Source organism: Gavialis gangeticus, unplaced genomic scaffold (genome assembly GCF_001723915.1).
Source record: "Gavialis gangeticus isolate Ggan-Ray unplaced genomic scaffold, GavGan_comp1, whole genome shotgun sequence".
Lineage (NCBI taxonomy): Eukaryota > Metazoa > Chordata > Crocodylia > Gavialidae > Gavialis > Gavialis gangeticus.
The window spans coordinates 23,636,552-23,658,524 of NW_017729028.1; positions in this window are offsets into that span (position 1 = coordinate 23,636,552).

A 21,973-nucleotide genomic window follows, 5' to 3' on the forward strand; every position below is an offset into this window, starting at 1 on the left:
TGGGTGGGTAGCAGGTATGAGTCACAAGTGGAGAAGATCACTTTGAATGTCTTCTCTGTCAGCATCTCCAATTCCAAACCTTCCAGCAAGTTTGTCAGAGGCATCTTGAGGATCCAAGGAAAACATTCTTGCCATCATTAGTTAGAGACATAAGCATTCTGCAACCAATTTCAAGCATGTACATGAAAATATGCATAGGCATGAGGGCATGCAAGTCTATGCCTTAGAGACTTTTATAACAAACTTTCTCATTAATAAGTCTGTGGTCCTGACCTATGACCCAGGCACTTGCCTCAAAGACCATTGAAGAGAAGAATTACAAAAGGAACTGGAAGGCAAATTCTAAAGTATTATTTAAGGTAGCACCAACACTATGTCATGTGCTTTTCAACCAATCTAGCAGAAAGATCCCACAGCCAGAGATCCTAATTAGTAAACCATTTAGAGCAAGGCAAGTAACAATAGGCAATTTCCATACAAGCCAAGTCAGTTCAGTTGGAGCAGCACATCAGGAGGAGACGTTTAAGTATATATTCAATATTCTTAAATAATGCATTGAGTTTAAGGAGGTTGTAACATATAGGGGGCCATATAGGAGTAGACACAGAGAAGACCTTGTGAGTTGAGGGTGGGAATATTGCTAAAGTGAAAGAGTAATGACTGAGTAACATGAAGCTTGGCAAAGGAGTTTAATGTAGGGGCAGTTATACAGAACACTGAAAATGGTGACAAAAAGCTTGAGTGTGGTGATATAAAAATGGGGAACCTGTGGACATATTCAAACTAAGGATTGATATGCTTAGATTAGTGGATAAGTAAGATCATTGATGTCTCATAGACTGGTACACATAGGCCACGTCTACAAATGCACTTAACTGTGGAGCAGATGGATTTGCTGTGGTGTAAATCATCACTGTCTACACGTGACAGTATTAAGCTGCAGTAAACTAAGTAATGCCGCATTAATATAGTTCTGTCTGGGACAGTATGATCTTACATTGGGGTAATTTACTATGACTAAATGCATATATAGATGCTGGCCATGGACCTAAATTGTGCCCAGTCAGCCTAGCCAGCTGGGGACTGGACTCCTGCCTGCCACCTAGCCACACAGCTCCACACTTTCAGCACCTGGAGCCCAAAGTTGAGCAACCCTGTCATAAACTGCTCCATCTCAGCTAAAATTGTTGCTGTCCCAGGCACATGTATAGGCACTGCACCTAGGAGTAGTTTACTCCAGCTTAAACTGCTCCAGAGTTTATTCCTTTGAATTAATAACACATGTAGATATACCTATAGAGAAACAAGTATACTGCTCTGAAGGTTGGTGAGTATTCTTAAATCTGAGAGAGAGAATAAAACCAGATTTATTATGTGCTTAGTTTTCAATGATACTGATAAAGAAATATTGGTCAAAGTAAAATCAGCAGAATATGATGTTACAGCGTGTGACTCTGTACATCCATTTTATTTTAATCATACAATATAAAATATCTATGTAGTTTAAAAGAGAAGAATGATTTTGTAAGTAGAACAGAGCTCTTTTCAAAATTATATTTTTTTAGCAAAGAGACATGGTGTGGTGAAAGGCAAGATGAAGGAAGACAGGGAAACGTAAAAAAAAGCACTACAAAACATTATGATGTCTCTGCGCCGGATTGGTTTTGCTGCCGACTTCATTGGGAGCAGGTTCATGCCCTGTCCTCATTAATGCAATCTAAAAATGAATTCAGAATATTCTGTACTACTTATCTTTCCTGTTTTGTAATCTATAGGTGACCTTCTCATAAGAGGCTGCTTCATTACAAGAGACTGTCAGCTCTCTTCTGTAGAAGTCTATGATTCTAACTTCTTAGAAATTTTACCTTGACACCCATCAGTCCAAATGAAGCTTTTATTTCCTTTGAAATTCACACCAGCTTGGTGATATCAGATGAGGCAAACATTTGCAATGTTTGGAAACTGATGAGGTCTACAGATGAATTATTTGTGGGATTATATTCGCTTAGCAGGAGTCTTTTCATTGATGCATAATTCCCCACTATGTACTGGTTGCCCTGTGCAGATAACCCAGAATTCATAAAAGTATGTGACCCACCAGTGAAGAGCTCTTTGCAGAGCTTAGGTCAAAGTGATATAGGTACTAATGTTGTATCAAAATTGTTTACAAAGAAATGTCACCTGGTGCTCTCTTGCCACCTTAATATTTTATGCATAGCTAGAAAGAACTATGTTTTCATATTAACTTATGCTGGTTATTGTATAAATGAATTAGCATAAAACTATAAAACAACATTGCTGTTACTATTAGTATTATATACATAGTACGATGATATGTTCTGGATTGGCTGGGACAATCCCAGATTTTATAGGCTGTTTCAGTGTTCTGGTCATTAGAAAAAATTTAAGCAAAGTCCTAAATTGGCAGGAACCTGGGAGCATGTGTGCGTGTGTGCGTGCGTGTGCCCGTGCATGTGTGGGCAGGGCTGGAGCAGGTATTGGGATGCTGTGGGGAGTGCAGTGCCTTTGTCATTAGAGCTGGGTCTGAGTCTGGGGTACTGGCTGGGCTGGGTGCACCGATTCACAGCTCTGGCCCATTGTGGCACCTTCAGTCGCATCCTGGAAGTATGCCTCTGGCCTGTGCCAAGTTGGGCCAGCTGCACTGCAGCCTCCACATAGAGAGATCAGCCCAGCCTGGCTGTACCCTGTCTTAAGCGGGGAGGGAGGTGCAAGGCTGGGGCTAGCTGTGTCCACCCAGCCTGGGGTCCAGGATGCAGCTGCAGGTGTTGGGACAGGGCCTGAGCTGTGAGTCAGACAGAGCCATGCAGTGCCCCCAGTCCAACTGGAACCCCAGCCCAGGCCCTTGCCACAGCCCGCAACCCCAGCTCTGGTGAGAAAGGCATTACACTCCTGACACCTGCTCCAACCCTCCTTGCTGTCACACATTGCCCCGGTGAATGTACATGTGTATGTGTACACGCACGTGTGTGCCCCCTGGCAATGCCCCCCACATCCTGGCTTTCCCTAAAATAATTATGGTCACCCTATATATACATTATGGTAATACCAAATGTCCAAAAGAGGGCCCCATTTTTATGAACATATAAACACGTGCTAGGAAAGAGTTTTACTGTGCAAAGGTGTTGTGCTCTAGAAAACCAAGAAACAAAAAACCAGTGTCACAAGCAGGGAAGTGAGTTGCGTTGGTCACAGATCAGGGCAATGGCAGAACTGAGAGCAGAGACCCGGACCTCTGGAATTCAAGTTGAGTAGCTTTATCTCTTAGGCTGTCCAGTTACTCGAGTCATTTTGTAGGAGTTTTGCATGCATTACTTTATCCTGGCATCTTCTTAACTTGTAATGTGTAAACCTTGGATGACAGGAAGAGTTGGAAGTATGCTAATGAAAAAAACACCCTCACTAAAGCAGGAACTCTGACTCAATGCCAGCAAGGGCTTATTTTGTATATAAGCTCAATGGTGTTTACTGATACGTATTTTTTTTAAAGTTCTTATTCAGAAGTCCCCAAGGGCACTTTGTAAGCATGTGAAAGAAGATCGAATACAAGTACTAGTGCTCAGAATCTGCAAGTTGACTTGCTGCTTTTCTACACAGAAGTATTAAAATGCAGCCCACATGAATATTCTTTCACTTAAGAAAAACAGTAAACAAAGAATGATCCTGAAGTGCCAGGGATGGATTTTCAGTAGCTACAAATGCATATAGATCTATTTGCTGTAATGGGATTAAATTATTTTGTGCCTGCTGAGGGCCTGAGCCTCCAGGTTTTAGGCACAGACAAAGCCCCTTGTTTTATGCTGAACATTAGACCAAAATTATGCAGTCAGTATTAGTTTTAATGCTGAAAACTAAGGAAGTTATTAACATTCTTCCTCATTGCTATTTGATTTTTCCAATTCAAGTGCTGTTGTGTAATATTTTAAACATAAAGACCTGAGTGTTTGAAATTGCTCATGCCTCTTCTGAGGAGTACAGCTATTTCCTATTCATGCTGATAAAACAAATTATTAGACACTTGGGTCCAGATCTCAACACAAGATAATTTGTCAGTGTTATAACCCTATGATAAAATGACTTCAGATTTTGCAAAGTAGAACTTTTATGAATGCCTATGACAAACTTTCCATTCCAAACCTTCAGTTTGTATGTGAATTGATAACTACTTAATTTGAAACCTCAGCTTTAAAATCAAATCATGGGCAGAACATGAGCTGTCTGTACATAATATGAAGTGTATATTAAGTATGCCTTTGGTATGGAAGAGTTTAGTGTCGCTCTTTCCTGACTGCATCTCACTGTGCTACTCGACTTTGTGCCAATGACTGACTGTAACAGGGGGGCCTTCTCGTGGCCTATTTTACCTGTGGCCTGCCCACCTGTTCTGGGCCAACCACCCGCCTTCTTGCTTGCCATGCCTTGGTGTTAATTAAATAATTAATGATCTTAATAAGCAGGAGGCTACCCATTTCTTGCCCCAATGCCGGGGGACGCTATCTGCGGCTCCATACTTCTCCTACACTGCAGCCCATTTCTCCCAGATGGCATTCTCTGTTGTCAACATCACTGGCCCCACTCTGGGCCCCAGAATCCTACTACTTGAACCCCACCTGGACCCCTCCATTCAGGCAGCCTACTCCACCTTCATTCTAGGCTGCATAGCTCCCTGAGCTGCTTCCCCCTTACAGGTGTGGTCCCCCCAGGACCTTTGGCTACACTGGCTGGAAGGGCCAGTCAGAACCCCAGGCCCTTAGCTATGGGCATCCTTCACAGTAGGCCCCTGGCCCTTCAACCATTCCAGTCCTGGCCCCAGCATTGACCAGTCAGGGGATGTCAAGACAGGTTTCTGAGTCTTTGGCCCTACACTCTTGCTGGGGTCCACCTTCCAGACCCTACAAGGGGGTAACCCACTCAGTTGTGGGAACTGGGTTTAAGGTGCCCCAACCCACCTTTCTCTGGGGTGGTAAGTGGCCTGGCATTTCCCAGGGGCTCCCACATTACTGAGAGCCCCACCAGGCCACCCACTCCTGGCAGGATGTAGCTTTAGGTCCTTCCCAGGACCAGGAGCCTCCAGACCATCCCCTACAACCCTTACCTCCATAGTGTTCCATGAAGCCTCACAGCCAGGTGATGTTGCTGCACCTCCAGCCAGTAGCAAAATGTCCTGTTTATATGGGGAGCCAGAGCTCTAAAATGGCCACGATTAAGCACCTGTTGGCTGCTTGGCCCCAGGTCTTAAAGTGGCAGGCACAAACAGTGTCCTGCCATACTGACCCAGAATGAACCACAGTATCCTCTCATTTGGTCTGGGGAGTCCAAGGCAGCCAGCGGTGATGTTAGCCAATTCACCTCTCTATGTGTGATGGGCTACAGTGTGTTTTATTCATGTTAAGTCTATGGGCTGCTAGGCTAGTGAGTACTCTTGACTTGAGGGAATGATTATTTGTTGAGTACTGCCATTCTCCTAAGTGCTGTAAAAGCCAAAATTAATTTTGGTAACATTAATTCAATGCAAAACTGCTTGCACATGTATTAGTGATATAACATTATATATAGCCATAGTTAACCACATCATTATAGGACATGTTCCCAGTTGCTTGGGATTCTGACTTCAGATTAATCTGTTTAGGCACAAAAAGGAATTTAGAGGGTACATCTACACGTGTCAATTTTAAGGCACTTTAGTCCCATTTCAGATCCATTAAGGGCACACATTTACATGTGCATGCCCTTAATGCACCTTAAAAATGGTGATTTTAGGTTATTCTTACCTAAATTTGATACACGCAAAAGCAGGTATTAAATTTAGGCATGAATAGCTAAAGTGCATTAACACACATGTAGACGTATTATGGCACATTAATGCTGTGTATGGACTGATGGGACTAACTTTAGTCCTACATGAGTCTGTGTCCACGGTGTTAATGTGCTTTAATGCATGCACATGTAGATGTGAGCATAAATCGCCTTATTGTGCAGTAAGTTAATGCGCATTAAATTTAGATGCACCTAAATGCACATGTAGACATGGCCTAGGTGTAGTAACGTGGTGTCTGATTCACCTAATATTTAGGCATAAGCACTTATAAATTGAATTTCAAATGGAGATATGCATCCTGGGTCTCTATATGGTAAACAAAGATCCTTAAATCCAGATTCTATTCCACCTCTTGGGTACATCCCCAAGCAATAGCGAGCCAAGTCCCTTAGAGGATGTGAATCCTAAAGAGTCTTGGTTGAATTCTTTCTATGAGAAAGAAAGAATTATATGCCCTTGAATGAATAAGCATATAAATGTATGAGCAGGACTTTGTTGATCACGGTAGAGAAAAAAATAAATGCATACACTATAGCTAACAGATGTCTAGTGTACACAAATCCCTTTTTGATCCAAGCCTTAATTTTTTATAATTAATCTATTATGCTGTAAAACTGCAAGACAGAAACTGAGTCAAAAACACAGGCCGCATCCAAGGTCCACTGAAGTCAATGAAAAGACTTCATAATTTCCCTGAGTTTTGGATTGGGGCCTGTGGACCAGGTTTTAAGCTGTTTTAAAGATGCTCTTAGACAGTCAATCATTGGTGACTCACAAAGCTGTAGAAAGGGAATTTTCACTCCTCCGCGACATTGCTCTCAATGCCATTGACAGCCAGCTCTGTAGAGGGATGAAAATAAAATGTAATCAGGCTTCCAAATCTCCCCTTTGTTGGGAAGTGTCTTTCCAAGGAGCTTTTCCCAGTAGGGTACCCTCACAGATGCAGATAAGTAATGCTGAGAGTATACATCCCAATCACAGATGCTTATTGCTTCTATGTCATGCAAGATGAGAGAGATTTTTGATTTCTGCTGAAACCTAATTTTTTTAAAGTAAAAATGGAAGAGATGTGATGAGGAATGTATTGCAGTGCAAGTAAAACATACTACCTAATCTTCATACGTAAAACAACTGGGAATTAAAAATCCTAGTGGTATGGTCCTATGAACAGGGTAATAAATTGGCACTCAGTGGAGCTCTTTTCTCTTCCCAGTTCTCTCACCAACCTGCTGTGCAAGTTCATTTCACTTTTCTCTGTGTCTTTTTCCCTCCTGTCTTATTATTCTATTGAGCTTGTAGAGTCTTTGGGGCTTGGAGTTTGTCTCACAAGACCCATCTATTGCAAAGGGGTTCGCTTTCAGATGGCTATTTGAGAAGATATACCAAATAAAAAAAACATAACAGCAAAAGAGGTTAAACATGTACATGGAATGTGGACTCTCTCTCTCCCCCCTTCTCTCTTTGTGTGTGTGTGTGTGTCTTCAGGAGTATATCATTCACGCCAATCTTAAAAATAAATACTGTATTTTCTTTAACATTCAAGTAATATTTTTGTAGCTGTCTGATCCCGTCTCCAATTTTTTTTAATATACACTGACAGTTCTCAGTTTCTTTGCTGGTTTGCAAAGCCATAGAATGATTCTTTTGGCACCTGCTGAAGCTCTTAGCAAATATAATTTTATTGGGACTATTTATGCTATAAATGGCTTTTAAAATTTTGGTTGTTAAAATCATATGGATCTCTGGAAATGGCTTGTTTACACTTTATGGATAATTTTTGTAATAATAGATTAGGGTTTTAGTTTTTGTTTGTTTGAGGACTTTTAAAAATATTTACTTCTTGCCTTCCTTCTAACTTTCTCTTTCTTGAGGACTCACAGTGTGGGGATATTCATATATTATGCTCATGTAAATAAGTTCTGAATCTATCCCTAAGTTATCTTTTGACTTTTACAGCATTTAGACCATCAGTGATCAACAAATAATCATTGTGGAAGCACATGTAAGGCTTTTTTGGATACAACTAACAGACTATAGAGCTATATGAAGATAAGTTCAAAGAGGATGTATCAAGTTTTTTTGTATTCCTGTTTATTACTGAAAGCTTCTGAATTCCCAGCCAAAAATCAGAGTTTCATCAGGTGTGCTGGGTGCTAGAGAAATACGAGGTGAGCACAACTACATGTGCAAGTAGCATATAGCAATAAACTCTGGAAAAGTTCATGCTGGAGTTTATTTCTCTTATTTCTCCCAGGTGCCGTGATTACATGTGAGCCTGGGATTGCAACACATTGAGCTAGGGCGAAGTAGCTGACAAGAAGCCTAAGGGTCAGCTTGCCAACCTGGAGTTGCTCTGCCCCAGCTTAACGTGCTGCAAAAGGGCTGGCTGAGATACAAGGGTGCTATAGTACAGTGCTAGCCAGAAGGCAAGCCCTGCATTGTAGCACCCTCTACACGTGCATTTCTGTACATGCAGTTACGCCACTGTAGGATAGTACTTGTCCTGGACAGTACTATCCTACAGTGGAGTTAATTAATTTACTGTGCCCTAATACAGGCACATGTGTAGACAGTGATGCTTTATGATGAAACTAATTAGTCAAAACACGTGTAAAGTGCATGTGTAGATACACCCAGTGAGTAGAGAAAAGCAAGATGAGAAAGAATCCCTACCTTGAAGAGGTGATGGGATAAAGAAGTAAGAGAGAAAGAGGTTATGTCTATACTGGTTATTTTCAACACTGTACCCTCTAGCTCTCACTTTGTATGCACCAAACCTGGCAATGACAAAACCTCCCCTGGGATGAAATGGTTGGGGATGGTTCTGCTCTGAGCAGGGGGTTGGACTAGATGACCTCCAACACTAATCTTCTGATTCTGTAATTCTAATGAGGTCGTGAAGCTAAGCTGAGGACATCCATTTCTACATTCTGGAGATTTCTGTCTTGTTTGTGCTCCATTTCTAGGTTTGGCTCATGCAGAATGGGAGAAGTGGGCTGGGTTGTACCTGAGGTGGTGCACCCAGAGCTGCTGGGGAGTGCACTGTATCGGCACACATATAAGTACAAAATGATGAAGTGACTTGCTCAGGCTAGCAGTGGAACCTGTGACATCTCATTAGAGGCCATTCATCTGTCCACCAAAGCATCTGCTCCCATTATTGTTCAATCATATTTGTTCATTGCACTACTGTCCATACCTCCAGATACCTAGGGATCAATTCTGATGCCATTTACAAAGGAATCAATCAAATGCTATTCCTATGAAGGCAGTCCCTGACTCCCTGGAAGAACTGAGCAGGGCCTGGTCTGCTATCTCTTCTCTTGGAGATCAGTGCAGTCTAAAGTTTTAAAAAATGTTGTAGAAGATGATTTCATTAAACTAAAATAAGTCAGGAATAAAAACAGAAAACAATGTATACAGCCTATTCTCTGTTACTGACTGCCATTTCTCTCTCATAGAATAGAGCTTATAGCTTTCTTATGAAGTCAGCTCTAATAGAGGCCAGGAGGTCAATGGAGGTTGGCTGTTTCTTGTCTTTTTTTACTTTATAAAAACATAGCAGAGATCTCATTTTCTGTTCCCAGTACTAGGTGAAGAAGACCGAGGATGTAAAAATGTGTGGATTTTTTAGTAACACAGCTAACATTTTGGATCCCTTGATTTATCTCTTTGTTACTATGATGAAAAGTGAAAGTGTTTACAATTAAAGTTAATGAGCATTTCATTGCTCATGACAGTTCATTTCAATTAAAATTGTGCCTATTTTCTCCTCTGATTGAGGAAAATGGTCAGAAAAGCTTCCATGGCAACACATGATGTCATACTTGAAGGCGCCATAGCTGGGTCTTGTAAGGAGTGCTGTGCAATCAGATTTTCCCTTAGAAAAAGGGAGCCTGAGATGGTCTTGAAAGGTCTAAATAATGCCCATCACTGAGGCCCTCCCACATTTATTCCTCCCCCAAGTCCTTGTGCAAAAGAAGCTTCTTTGTATGGACTTCTAGAGCACACCAATGTATATGAACTTGTAAAGCACCCCCATCACCCCCTCACCTCCACACAGTATCTCCGCTAGCGTAAGGCTGTGTAGATACAATGCGTCTACCATGGTTCTTCCTCTAGGAATACTGGGGATAAGCAAACAAGGTACAGCTCATCCAAAAGGAAAATAACACATTGATCTCACAGTCTTCTTCACTGAGGATTGATGAGACCGACATTGTTCAGTCTGAACTCCCTATGGCCTATTTATAACACAGTTGATGGCCCAATAGCAATAGATTCAGTAAATCTTTCCCCTAACAGAGCAGAATCAATCTAGCTCAGTGTGGAAATCGGTAGATGCATCCAATGGGCCCAGTTCAGAAGCTGTGGGTAGGTAAGGAATTTAGTACTGAGCAAGATGTTGCCAGTAAGCATTACATCATACACTTGGTACCAGGCTGGGAATATTATTTTCATGAGTGTGATGTATATAAATATGCAGTCCTGCACGTTTCTGTGCTATGCTTTCACCCTTCGCCCCTTTTACCTCTGCCAAATGCAGTCATCATTTTCAGGGATTTGGTTATTCTTACAGTTAAAGTACAGGCTGCCCTTTTATTCCTTGTTTCTGTGCTGAAGATTTCTTTGCATCTCAGCAGCATTCAAGCCTTCAAAGGAATTTTGCAGTAATTCAGTCCCACAGAAACTGAGGGGCATGGTATTGTCACCTAAGTGGAAAGTAAACTGAGCCCTGGAGGCTACATTTTAGATTATTATTTTCATACGTATAACAACAAGCTTTACTTAATGTATATGGGCAAGTAACATGGTGAAATATACTCCAAAGCATTTATCTTCTAAATAAGTGACTTCTCCAGTGCCACACACCATGTGCTAGAGACAAACACCTGAGGAGTCCTAAGTTGCAATCCCATGCTTTAAATACGCTAGCTGTGTTTGTGGCGCGACACTGCTGCACAGTAGTAACAAGCCACTGTGCAGTCAGCGTCACTAGGAAGCCATGGAGGGATGCTACTGTGCAGTAATGCTGGTTACTGCAGTCATTTAGTACTTGGATATGCAAGGACTTGTGGTTCTTATTCCCAAGTAAATCATTAACACTGTTCTCTGCTCTTATTGGGAAAAGACAAAGCATCTGTCTATCTCTTTTTCACTTCTAAAATGAGAAGCTTGTTCTTAACCCACTTGTCAGAATTGAAGGTAGCAATTTCATTAAGACTTCATGAATTCAGCTTTTACTATGACAACATTTCGATACTGCCTCTAAATGATGACAGCAGCATTTTATCCATCATAGTTTAAGTAATCTGTGGATAATATAATGACAAGTGGTGTTGATTTCTGTAAGAAATTAATATTATGAATGTTATGTGCCTCCAAGGCTGGGGTGGGGCAGGGCGACCACCCGCATGTGGCAGCAGTGGGGACATGGAGGTAGGGAGTGGGGAGTTCCTGCAGAAGGCCACAGCGGTGTCAGTGGTGATGGAGGGGAGGGGGAGGTTGGCAAGCACCAACCGCTGATCGGTGACCACCTGCAGACGCTGCACTGCAGTTTTATGCAGACGCTGCACTGCAAATTTATGGCATGGCACACAGTTGCACCATGTGTGTTTTGCAGTGCCCCAAATAGGTTTGAGGCGCTGCAAACTGCACGGTTTTTTAGAGCATTTTTACACATGCTGGCAGGGAGGGGGCACTTTAATTAGACAGCCATTCTAATTCAAGTGCCCAGAGAGTCTCGTGTGTCAGCATCCCCACACTTCAGAACGGTGGCAGAGGTGTTTATATAGCTCGTTGAATAAGCTTTAAATAAAGCACCCCACTGCCATTTTCAAGCACGGGGACACTGATACCCAAGACACAGGGGCTGCCTGGAGCTGAGTAATTACCACACTCTGGCAGACTCAACCATTACTACAGCCTCATTTGCTGCTTCCACGGCATAGGACATCAGCATAATGGACCAAAGGTCATTAGTATTACTTTTGTTAATGATAAAGAGGTAATTAAGGTGGGAGGCGAAGAGCCTGGGGCTGGGTAGATTTATGGGATGGTTAAGTGGCTGCGGACAATTCCTTTTAGGACATTTTTTAAAAGTCTGCCCTCCAAAGAAACTTGATGCTGTTTGCTCAATCAGAACCACTATGGCATAAATTGTAGGACTCAGTTTGCAAACCCCTTTACCAGGTTTGTCCAACTCTTTTTTTATTTTTTTTAGGTTTCATTAGTCAATACCTGTGGAGATTTTTTTTTATTTCCAGATCAAAAGAGTACAAAGTCTAATTGGCACACTTGTGATTGACAGTCTTCTAAAATCCTGTTTGTGAATCTACTAATTGATTCCTTGCTCTCCTCCTGTCCTGGCATGCAGCTTTATTCCTATAATCCCTATCCTATTAATTGTGAAACTGTATTAGAATGGTCTGGTATATATATGAACAAGGTAAAAACAAATTCAACTGCAGGGTACCCTGATAATATAGTGTCAAAAAACTGAAGACAAATATTTATCATACAGAAGTAGTCAATGCTGGAAAAGTCAGATACATCCTATTTTAAGACCTGAGTAAATTCAAGAGGCAAAGTGAATGAAGAATGAAGGAATAAATTATGTGTTGTGTTTGTTTAGCTTCATGTAACAACTGAATTTTACAAACCAGAGAAATTCAGAGATTGGAATCCAAAGACTATGTGTACCCGTTGGGTTTTTTTAATGGGACTGATCAATATTGGCCTTAATCTTATTCAGTCTCACTTCAAATTACTTCCGGAAATTAATATTTCTTTTATGCTTGTGGCCCATAATGATTTTTCCATGGGCAATACCATTATCAATGAAGATGAGATGGATCCAGAAATCTCTGGGAACATTGCACCTGAAAAACATAGCTGAGATCTGTCTCTAACGTGGGTTGGAGGATTATCCCTTCTGAAGGAAACACCAATATTTCAAATATTTTTCATCTTAAATTGGAACAAAAACATTGAAATTTTTGGGGACCAGAATTTTAAAAAAAGAAAAAAAGATTCTACTATGAAATAGTGAGTGAAAACTTTGATAATGTCAAAGCAATTTATTTCAATAAGGTCACTTCATTTTGTTTTGAAAATGTTATTCTTTTAATAAATGTCCACGCATAAATATGAATCATATGCATATACTACAACAGGACTGTCCAACTGGTGGCCCAGGGATGTATGCAGGTCCTAAAGAGTTAGCATGAGGCCTGTAGGCTCTCATCTGGTGCTATTCCCCCTCCACAATTTTTCCTGCTACAGCAGCCAGGAGGGAGCTGGAGTACCTGAGTTGCATGTGCGGCTAAGAAGGGAGCCTGCCTGCACTGTAGGTGGATGGTGTATGCACATGCCCCGAACAAGGCAGGGAAAAGCCAAGTTGCCTGTGCTAGGCATGTGGTGGGTATGGCTGGGAGATGGGGGAGCTTGGTTGTCTGCACTATGCATGTGGTAGGGGGAGGAGCAGGTGCTGGGCTACAGAGCTGCCTGTGCAGCACTTGCAGCGGGGAGAGTGGGGAGATGGGCTGCCCATCTATGCACTCCCTGCCATGCACACAGAATTGGGCAGCCTGGCTCCCCAAGTCCCAGCCATGCGCCCCAGCAATGCAGCAGCTTCCTTCCTTCCAGCTGCGCAGGGGGAGCTGGGCTGTCTGTGCTATGGAGCTGCTCATGCCCTATATGCAGCAGAAGGAGCCCCGGGCAGCCAAGCTCACTCTCCCTCCCAGCTGTGGAGTACCCCACTCTGCCCGACCCCCCCCAACTGCATGTGCCGTGTATATGCGGGGGACCTGGGCTGTGTGCTAGATGGGGCTGCTTGAATTGGGTGCACAGTTGGGAGAAGGGGGGTGCAGCTGGGCTGGAAATCCTCACGGTGCACATGGCTGGGAGAAGGGGGACATGGTGGGGGGAAGGCAGGAGTGGCATGCAGCTCTGGGTTCTGCAGCTCCCAGCTCCCTGGAAGGTGGATAGCCCTACACTACTTTATTAAAACCGAGAAAAAAATGTTTAACAAGAACATGGAAATAGAATTAAATAGAATAACAATAAAACCTTTCAATGTTATCAACATGAAATAGTCTGATGTGCTCATCTCTGGTAAGTCATCTAGAAAGTTTCCTTTGAAAGTGTTCCTATTGTAAATGTTGTAGAAATGGACATATTTCAAGACACGTTTGGGTTCAAATGAAATTGTGCTCCCCAAGGGAAACCTATTTTGTCAAATTTCCCCTCCACCCCACCAACTCTAATTAAGAGATGTTAGAAAACACAGTGTTGAGCTAAATTGTTTGGAGCATTTTCACTGGAAACAAGTTGAATGAGAATGTGCCATTTCCTGAGATTTGAAATGTTTTTCAGGGATAAGTCCGTTCCAATTAAATCACTTACATGTGCACTTACATGGGTTCCCAGAATTGCAGCAGGTGGAGTTGGAGTGGAGCAGCCCCAGCCGGCAGGGAGCCTGGGGTCAGCCTGCCAGCCCAGGGCTGCTCTGCCCTTGTTCAGCATGCTTCAGAGGGGCTGGCTGGGGCACAAGGATGCTATAGTGCAGGGCTAGCTGGCAAGCAGCCTCCACACTGTGTGCCAGCTAGTCCCAGCCAGCCCCAGTCACCGTTGTGCACTAGCCAGCCCCAGTCACCACCTATACATGCATTTCAGTGCACTAAATGACTCCACCATAGGATAGTACTTGTCCTGTACAGTACTATCTTACAACACAGTTAATTAATTATGGAGCCCTAATGGAGGTACATATGTAGATGATGTTTTACTGTGGAGCTAATTAGTCAGCTCCCCAGCAGAGCACATGTGTAGATGCATTCAATGAGACCTAAGGTTGGAATCATGAGCCTGAATCTTTTTATAGATTCAAGCTTAAAATACATCCATATCCCATCAATCTTTGGAAGAGTTTGGGTTTGAAAGCACATTGGGTGCTTGTTCATCACTGTTTTCACTGTTTGCCTGGAGGCGGTAGCAATGGGAAATCATTATGGGAAACAGGAAGTGTCACATGACTAAGCAAATCCTGGCTTTAAGTGAAAAACTCCAGAACTTGAGGGAACTGGAATCCAGTTCTGAACTTTATAATACAGGATCCATTTCCAGTTTAAAGTTTCTAGAACTACAATGATGTAATCCTTTTCACTGGTGGGTTATTTTTACACTCCAAAATAGGCATCCTTTTCATCTTAAAACAATAGATCTGATTCTCTTCTTATTTGCATGAGTGTGAAGTGGAAGTAACTGCATGCAAGTTGTGTGAAAGGAGAATCAAACCTCTGGTTTTTAATGTAATTGATTAGTTTCTCTCTGTTTTTAAAAAAGTAATTGCACTAAATACATTTGTAGCATTCATCCTAAAAATAGCAGAGTACCACATAAAAGATGCTGATATTTTCTTGACAAGTATGATTCATAAGAGCAGTGTGATGACTGGAACATTTCCCAGCCAATATGATTATGGTAACACCATCAATATATGGAATTAAAAGACTGAGCAGATGTTTTTACATGTAATCCTATATATACACACCAGGCAAACTCCATCTTCTGGATGGACAGATGGCTGCCTGTTGTATGGGGGGAATATGTGTGATACAACCTCCACCAACACCTAGTAATAGTATTATTAACATTATATTTTACTGTTTCAAACTATTGATTAAGAGGGTGGAGGTCAAAGAAGGTTTATGAGATGAAACCTAGGTTACTGTTACGATTTTGCAAGACTTGTTCAGGACATACCTTGCTGTAACAGAGACTTCATACAGTGTAAAGATGAATGGAAGCTACAAAGCTCAAATCTGGATCAAAACTTCTCAAAATTTGGTGTGTTCAGATCCTGGATTTTGATTCAGCTCCATTTAAAATAAATGTAAGGATATTCCTTCCTTGCCTGACATCTCTCCCCTCACTAATAGTTTCTTTCTGTATGACTCAAAACAACCATGGTCTTCTAACGGCAGTAAAAAGCAGTACCAGACAAATGCCTCATCTCGGGTAGATACTTTTTGAAATGTTAACATAATTTTTACTTATCTGTGCCATATTGCTTAACTATCCTAGGTACTCATACAGGCCTCATTTCCCTTAAGATTTGAATGACTCACCCATTATTGTATTTACTTTCCCACACCCCTGTATGATAAGGAAGTACTATTATCCCCATTTTATAAATGCCAAGTGAAATGTTAAGAAACAAGTCCAAGGTTACACATGAAGTCTGTGATGAAACACAGACACTAGTCACAGGCTGGTGTTATGGCAGATGGTTGTTGTGTGAACTCTCTCTCTCAAGTCCCACATTAGTGCCCTGTTGCACCCTCCTTCCTTCCTCATAACTTTTAACTTTAGATCAAGAAACAGCTATAGTTAAAGTGGTGCAACCCAATAGAATGGCCTCTGTTCTGAAGGGATGATGATTCCTACATGAGAACATCTTGTTTTCTCTTTACTTAGATGATAGGATTTTGCAGGCGATGTTAATCTTTTTTTGCTTTGTGTTTCTACAGCATCTGGGGCCTGACTGCAGCTCTTGCTACAGTTGTCCAAATAATATATTCAAATTATAGTTATTTCCTTAAATGTATCAGTTGGAGACATACAAAACTTGTGCATGTAAAGTCCATAGTTTTGCAGGCCTTTCAGAAGCACAGCACTTCTGAAACTAATCTCAGCCAGAACTGTTTTAGCTGAATATTCTCATAGCAAAGTAAATTGCTTGCTTGGTTTGTTCTTGTTTGAATGCATACTGTGAAAACTTATGAGGTTCCTGGGATTTACATGAGCAGGTCTGGCAGCTTTTTAATACTTACTTAGACTGTAAGATACCATTGGAATTTGGGAAGTGTAATAGGGAGCTGGAGGCTCTTTTTACCTTAAGGGTTGATGCAGCAGGCTAAGCTGCCTGTGCGGGGGCCAGCAGCTAGGAAGCAGGCTAACTGGTTGTAGGCTAGGTGTTCGAAAGCAGACCAACCCATAACAACAGAATAGGGGCTAATTCTGGATGGCTGACTATCCTGGGAGCTAGCTGCCAGCAGTAAGCTGTACAGGAGGCAGACATCTAGGCTGCCCAGGAGCAAAGACCTGCAAGCACCTCAGCTAAGCCACTGCAGAGAAGGGTGACCTAGTCATCAGGCCTAAATGGCAGCCCCTGAAGAGCCATCTGCCTGGAACAGATGGGGCTTTAGAGGCACATAAGGCCAGTGCCTGAGAACAATCAGTCTGGCTGCCCCCGAGATGCAAGTAGAGAGCTAAGGGGAACTTATAGCCTTCAGAGGGAATTATTGACTCAGTGTGGAGAGACTTTTGTCATACAGCTAGTGGGCTTGCATTTTGTTTAGTTTAGACCAGCAGACCAAGCGTGGCTCTAAGGGTTGAAGGGCCATAGGGGTGCCTGAGGGGCATGCATGATTTTGTGGCATGCCAGGGGCATGGACACAAAGCACAGGCAGGCTGAGAGGGCTGGAGCCAGAGCCCAGAGGGGGAACACAGGTGGTTGGAGGCCAGGCAGGGGACAACAAAGGCAGCCAGAGGCTGTTGAAAGGTTGAGACTGAAAAGCCCGGGCTGAGCCCGTGGGCCTAGGTTACCAGTCTATGGCTAGAGTAATCTGTAGGCTAAGGCATAGAAGGATGAACCCTATACAGGAGAATCCTTGGCAAGAGAGTGACATCTGCGCAGCATGGGCATGGCTGTAGGGGCAGAAGGAGCCGACAAATAGCTCTTAAAGCAATTGATGCCCTTGGGCACAGACAGGGCCGGGGGGCCCATGTAGTGATTGAGGTGGACTGGAATCAGCTGGGTCTGGGAGGGACCCAGTGGCTGAAGAAGAGGTGAGGTCTTGCTCTAGGACCTTACGGTAGCCTCCCTTTTACAATCAAAGAACTCCATCACTGTGTGGCAGGAAAGAGGAAAGGGAGGATACCCAAGGAGCCAGAGTGGGGCAGGAGCCAGATGGCCCCAAGGGGGTGTCTTGGCTGCTCCTGGGGCCTGGTCCTGTCACAGGAAGTATTTGTCATTGTATCAAACATGGATAAAGGTATGTTTATTATATCTGTATTTGCTAGGTATAACTTACATGATTCTACATTGGCTTACATAGCCCTTTCGTTCCTTTCTGTTCCCACTTTAAAAATGTCATGAGTATTGAAATTTTGCCTTGTAAATTTTGTTAAGATAAAGTAATGTGAAAACAAATAGTTTTAAGTTGGAAACTGGCTACAGTTTTCCATTAGCTGTCTCACCAATGCCACACATCAATAAAACTACCTGTCGACCCCTTCTCACTATTACCCTATTTATATTACATTATCCCTTCTTCCTCTAGCATCACACTGGGAACTCATGTTGAGCTGCTTACCTACCGGGACTCGTTAATCCTTTTCAGAGTGGCTTCTTCCCAGGACTCTGCATTTTATTCTGTAAACATGGTCTGCTTTTTCCTTGTTCCTAGAGGACACCTAGGTGGCACCTTGGTGACTAACCAGAGAGGCATAAGCTTTCTTAGGCAACAGCTTGTTTTAAAATTTACTCAGAGATCACTACCTTTACTGGATCACTTCCAGATCATTAATGAAAATACTGAATTACCTCCGGCCAAGTGTGTGTGGGAGGAGAGGGGGGGAAGGTATAAAAGTCCCAAACAAAATACTCCACACCAAACTTTTGTTACCGTCTGCCACTGGGAAGAAGTTGAGAGAACAAGTATAGGAAAAGTGTTAATCACATCACATAACATATTGCATAAAATAGAATAGAATATTATATAAGCAGCAAGAAATATTTTGTGACTGATAAACATCAACAAGGTATCTTTCTTCTATAAACTAAATTCAAGAAAAATTATAAATGCCCTGCGTGACGGCAACTTTTTATACTAGATTCTACCTTGAATATGTTTCTGTCAATACCAAGCCTAAATCTGAGCCAAACAGGGTTCTGTGATTCATAAGTGCAAAATATGTTTCATGTTCCCTTTGCACATAGAACATATATGAACATACATATATGAAATATGCCTTGCACCTATCAATCATGCAACTGCCCCATTGCTCAAAATTAACCTTAGTACAGACACCTATGTGGTTGAATCTCATGTGACAATTCTCATCCTGCAGGACACTTCTGTTCTTTCTCAAAGTATTTATCTCATTAGCATAGAAAGAACTTCCTTCTATGCCAATGAGATAAAGTAATTTGAGAGAGAACTGTGGACTGATGCACATTGGTGCTCAATGTTTTGGCCCCACAGGCCAGATGAATGGCACAAGGCCGGTCTAGAGGCCATATCAGACCTGACAGATGGGCATAGGGCTCCAAGCTGCCCCCACATGTCTGGATTGGGTGCAAGGGCTCTGTGTTGCCCCTACTCAATCAAAGGTGCTAGGATGGGATTCTGGGGCCCATGCTGTCTCCCAGCAAGCCCCATGCACCAAGATCAGCTCTCTGGTGCTCCAGGGCCCACACTACACCCAGCCAGCCCCAGGCACCAGGATTGGAGCCCTGTGGCTTTGTGCTGCCCCACCTGGACCCAAACATTAGTATCAGGGCCTTGAGACCCCACACCATCCCCACCGAGCCACACATGCTGGGATCAAGGCTCTGGGACTCCAAGGCCTCTCGCTGCCCCTGCCCAGTCCCATATCAGCCATCCAGGATCAGGTCCCTCAGTGCCCTATGTAGCACAAAGCCCACTCCCCCCATACTCAGGAGAGCCCTGTGAGCCAGATGACCCAGCAACAGGGGCAAAATTTGGTCAACAAGCTGGGAATTGAGCACTCCAGTGTAGATCTTTTTTGGATATGGAAAATGAAAGCAGGATATGCTCTTTAATCTTAGAGAAAGAATAGTTCTATAGTTACATTAATGAGACTCAGAAGTTCAATTCCTCTCTCTGCCCTAAATTTCTTGTACTGTATGAATTCCTTATTCATAAAATATGGGTAATTGTCCTTCCTTTCCACCCCCAATCACTGCATGTCTTATCTATATATTCTGTAGGCACTTTGAGTTGAGATGATTCTTCCTTGGTATATATAGCACACCTTGCACAATGGGTTCTTAATGTCTTTTAGTTTCTAAGGACTACTGTAACACAAATAATTAATAATTAGTCAGTTAGCTATGCAGTAATATTTGCTATTTGTAGAAAATCTGCTCATGTACTTGTTCATTAGCCATCATTTTCAGAGTAGGGTGCCTCAAATTAGGTTTCCAAATCCATGGTTAGACACTTAGATAAAAAAGGCTGATTTTCAAAATTATCAAGCGCCTGTAGTTTCATTTAAGTCAGTGTGATTTCTAGCTGCTCAACACTTGTTATAATCAAACCTTTTTATAGTTGCCTAAATATACATTTATGTACTTCAGAGGTTTAAATATTTTGGCCTGCGTTCAGGTCAAAAACAAGGGGAACAGGAAAATGGCACAAAATATTCATAGTATAATTGGCTGCATTAGGAATAAGAACTGCTCCTACATACATACAATCTTTTGCATATGTTGCCTGATTCCCAAATGAGCAATCAAATTGCCCTGGATCTAAGGAACATCTTGGAATCGCATTAACATTAGACAAGAGTTTTGCTTAGAGGGAAAAAAAAAACAGAGAACTCCTTATTTGCACTTTAACTGTCTTGTGGTCTCCAGTGTAGATTGAGGTAACATTTGAGAAACATTTATCCTGGAAAAAAATAATAAATGAAGGCACCTGATGGCAAGGTTGAGAAGTCAAATGGCAGATGTTTGAGAAGTCAAACAACAAGGGAGTTGGAGAAGTCAAACAGCAGATGCACAGGAAGCCAAAAGCGTTTACCTGAGAGAACACCTGTCATTTTCTCATGCACCTGTTTAATTTTTTAACTTTACTACATGTGCAGTGGTAGCTTAAGAAGAACAGAAGATACAAACCCATGGGAGTGGGGGTCTTGGTCTTTGTACTAGGGATTAGTGGTGTAGTACCCCTATGGAAAACTTTTGTGGAGCTGTTTGCACTGGTAAACTTCATGTAATCAGAAATGGGAGTAAACGCTCTGAGTGAAAGTAGAATTTTTTTGTTGCCTGCTTAGATCTAGCGTTGTGTCTCTGCATTGATTCTCCTTTCGGCTGCTAATGATGACACCTGGGTAAATCCCCAGTGTAGAGAAGGCTCTAATTAATAATCAGCTACTTGCTACAGTCATTAGTTAGCAGGAAGGCCAAGTTGAATTCCTTGACATGTGTATATCTTTGAGTTCTGCAAAGGAAAGTATTCTATTCATTTCACCTGCAGGTTCATACACAAAACTGTAGGATACTGCTTTCTTTGTAGTAGCTTTTGATAAATAGTGAGGGAATGGGAAGCACAGTACAAGACTAATCCTTAGGATATGTTGCCTTATTAGAAAAGCCAGTAGACTAGACATTTTAATGACTTTTCACAGTAAATATAAATAATCCCCCAAAAGGTAGTAGACTCTGCTAGGCATACTCTTTTCATAATAAACACACGCGCACACACTTCGCTTGTGCTCATAGTATGATTTGAGGGTATATGTAAATATTCTCAGTGTAATTTGATCCTTTCCATGGAAGACATATTGCAAAGCTTTGAAAAAAATCAGGCAAAGATCTATGCAAACATTAATTAAAGCCTCACTGCTCTTTGTGACAAGCATTGTTTATTATGCCCATTTTAACAGATGGATAAATTAGGCATACAAAAGTCACAGTAATTGACTGGCCCAAGGCCATAAACATGAGTCCTCCGAGCACATTAACATTCCTTTTCTGTCTACTACTTTGACCATTGGTTTATTTTTATCTGTGGACTTTATCTGATGCCTCTTGAAGCCACGGGAGATCTTTCCCTTGAGTTTGAAAGCCATTGGTTCTTACCCATAAAGAGTTCATGGGGTTATAGACTTTTTCTTGCCTTCATATGGGAAAGAGGAGGATGTAAAATGCATGCTCATGTTACATTTTCAGAAATCCGTAATTTAATACAGCGCAGCGTTTGAATTCTTTCCCATAATGTAATTGGTGGGTATCACATCTAGTCTTTGAAGAGTGGAACTGAATACAATGCCGCCCCCCCCCCCCCCCCCGACCAAAGCTGAAGACAATTATATTAAAAAAAA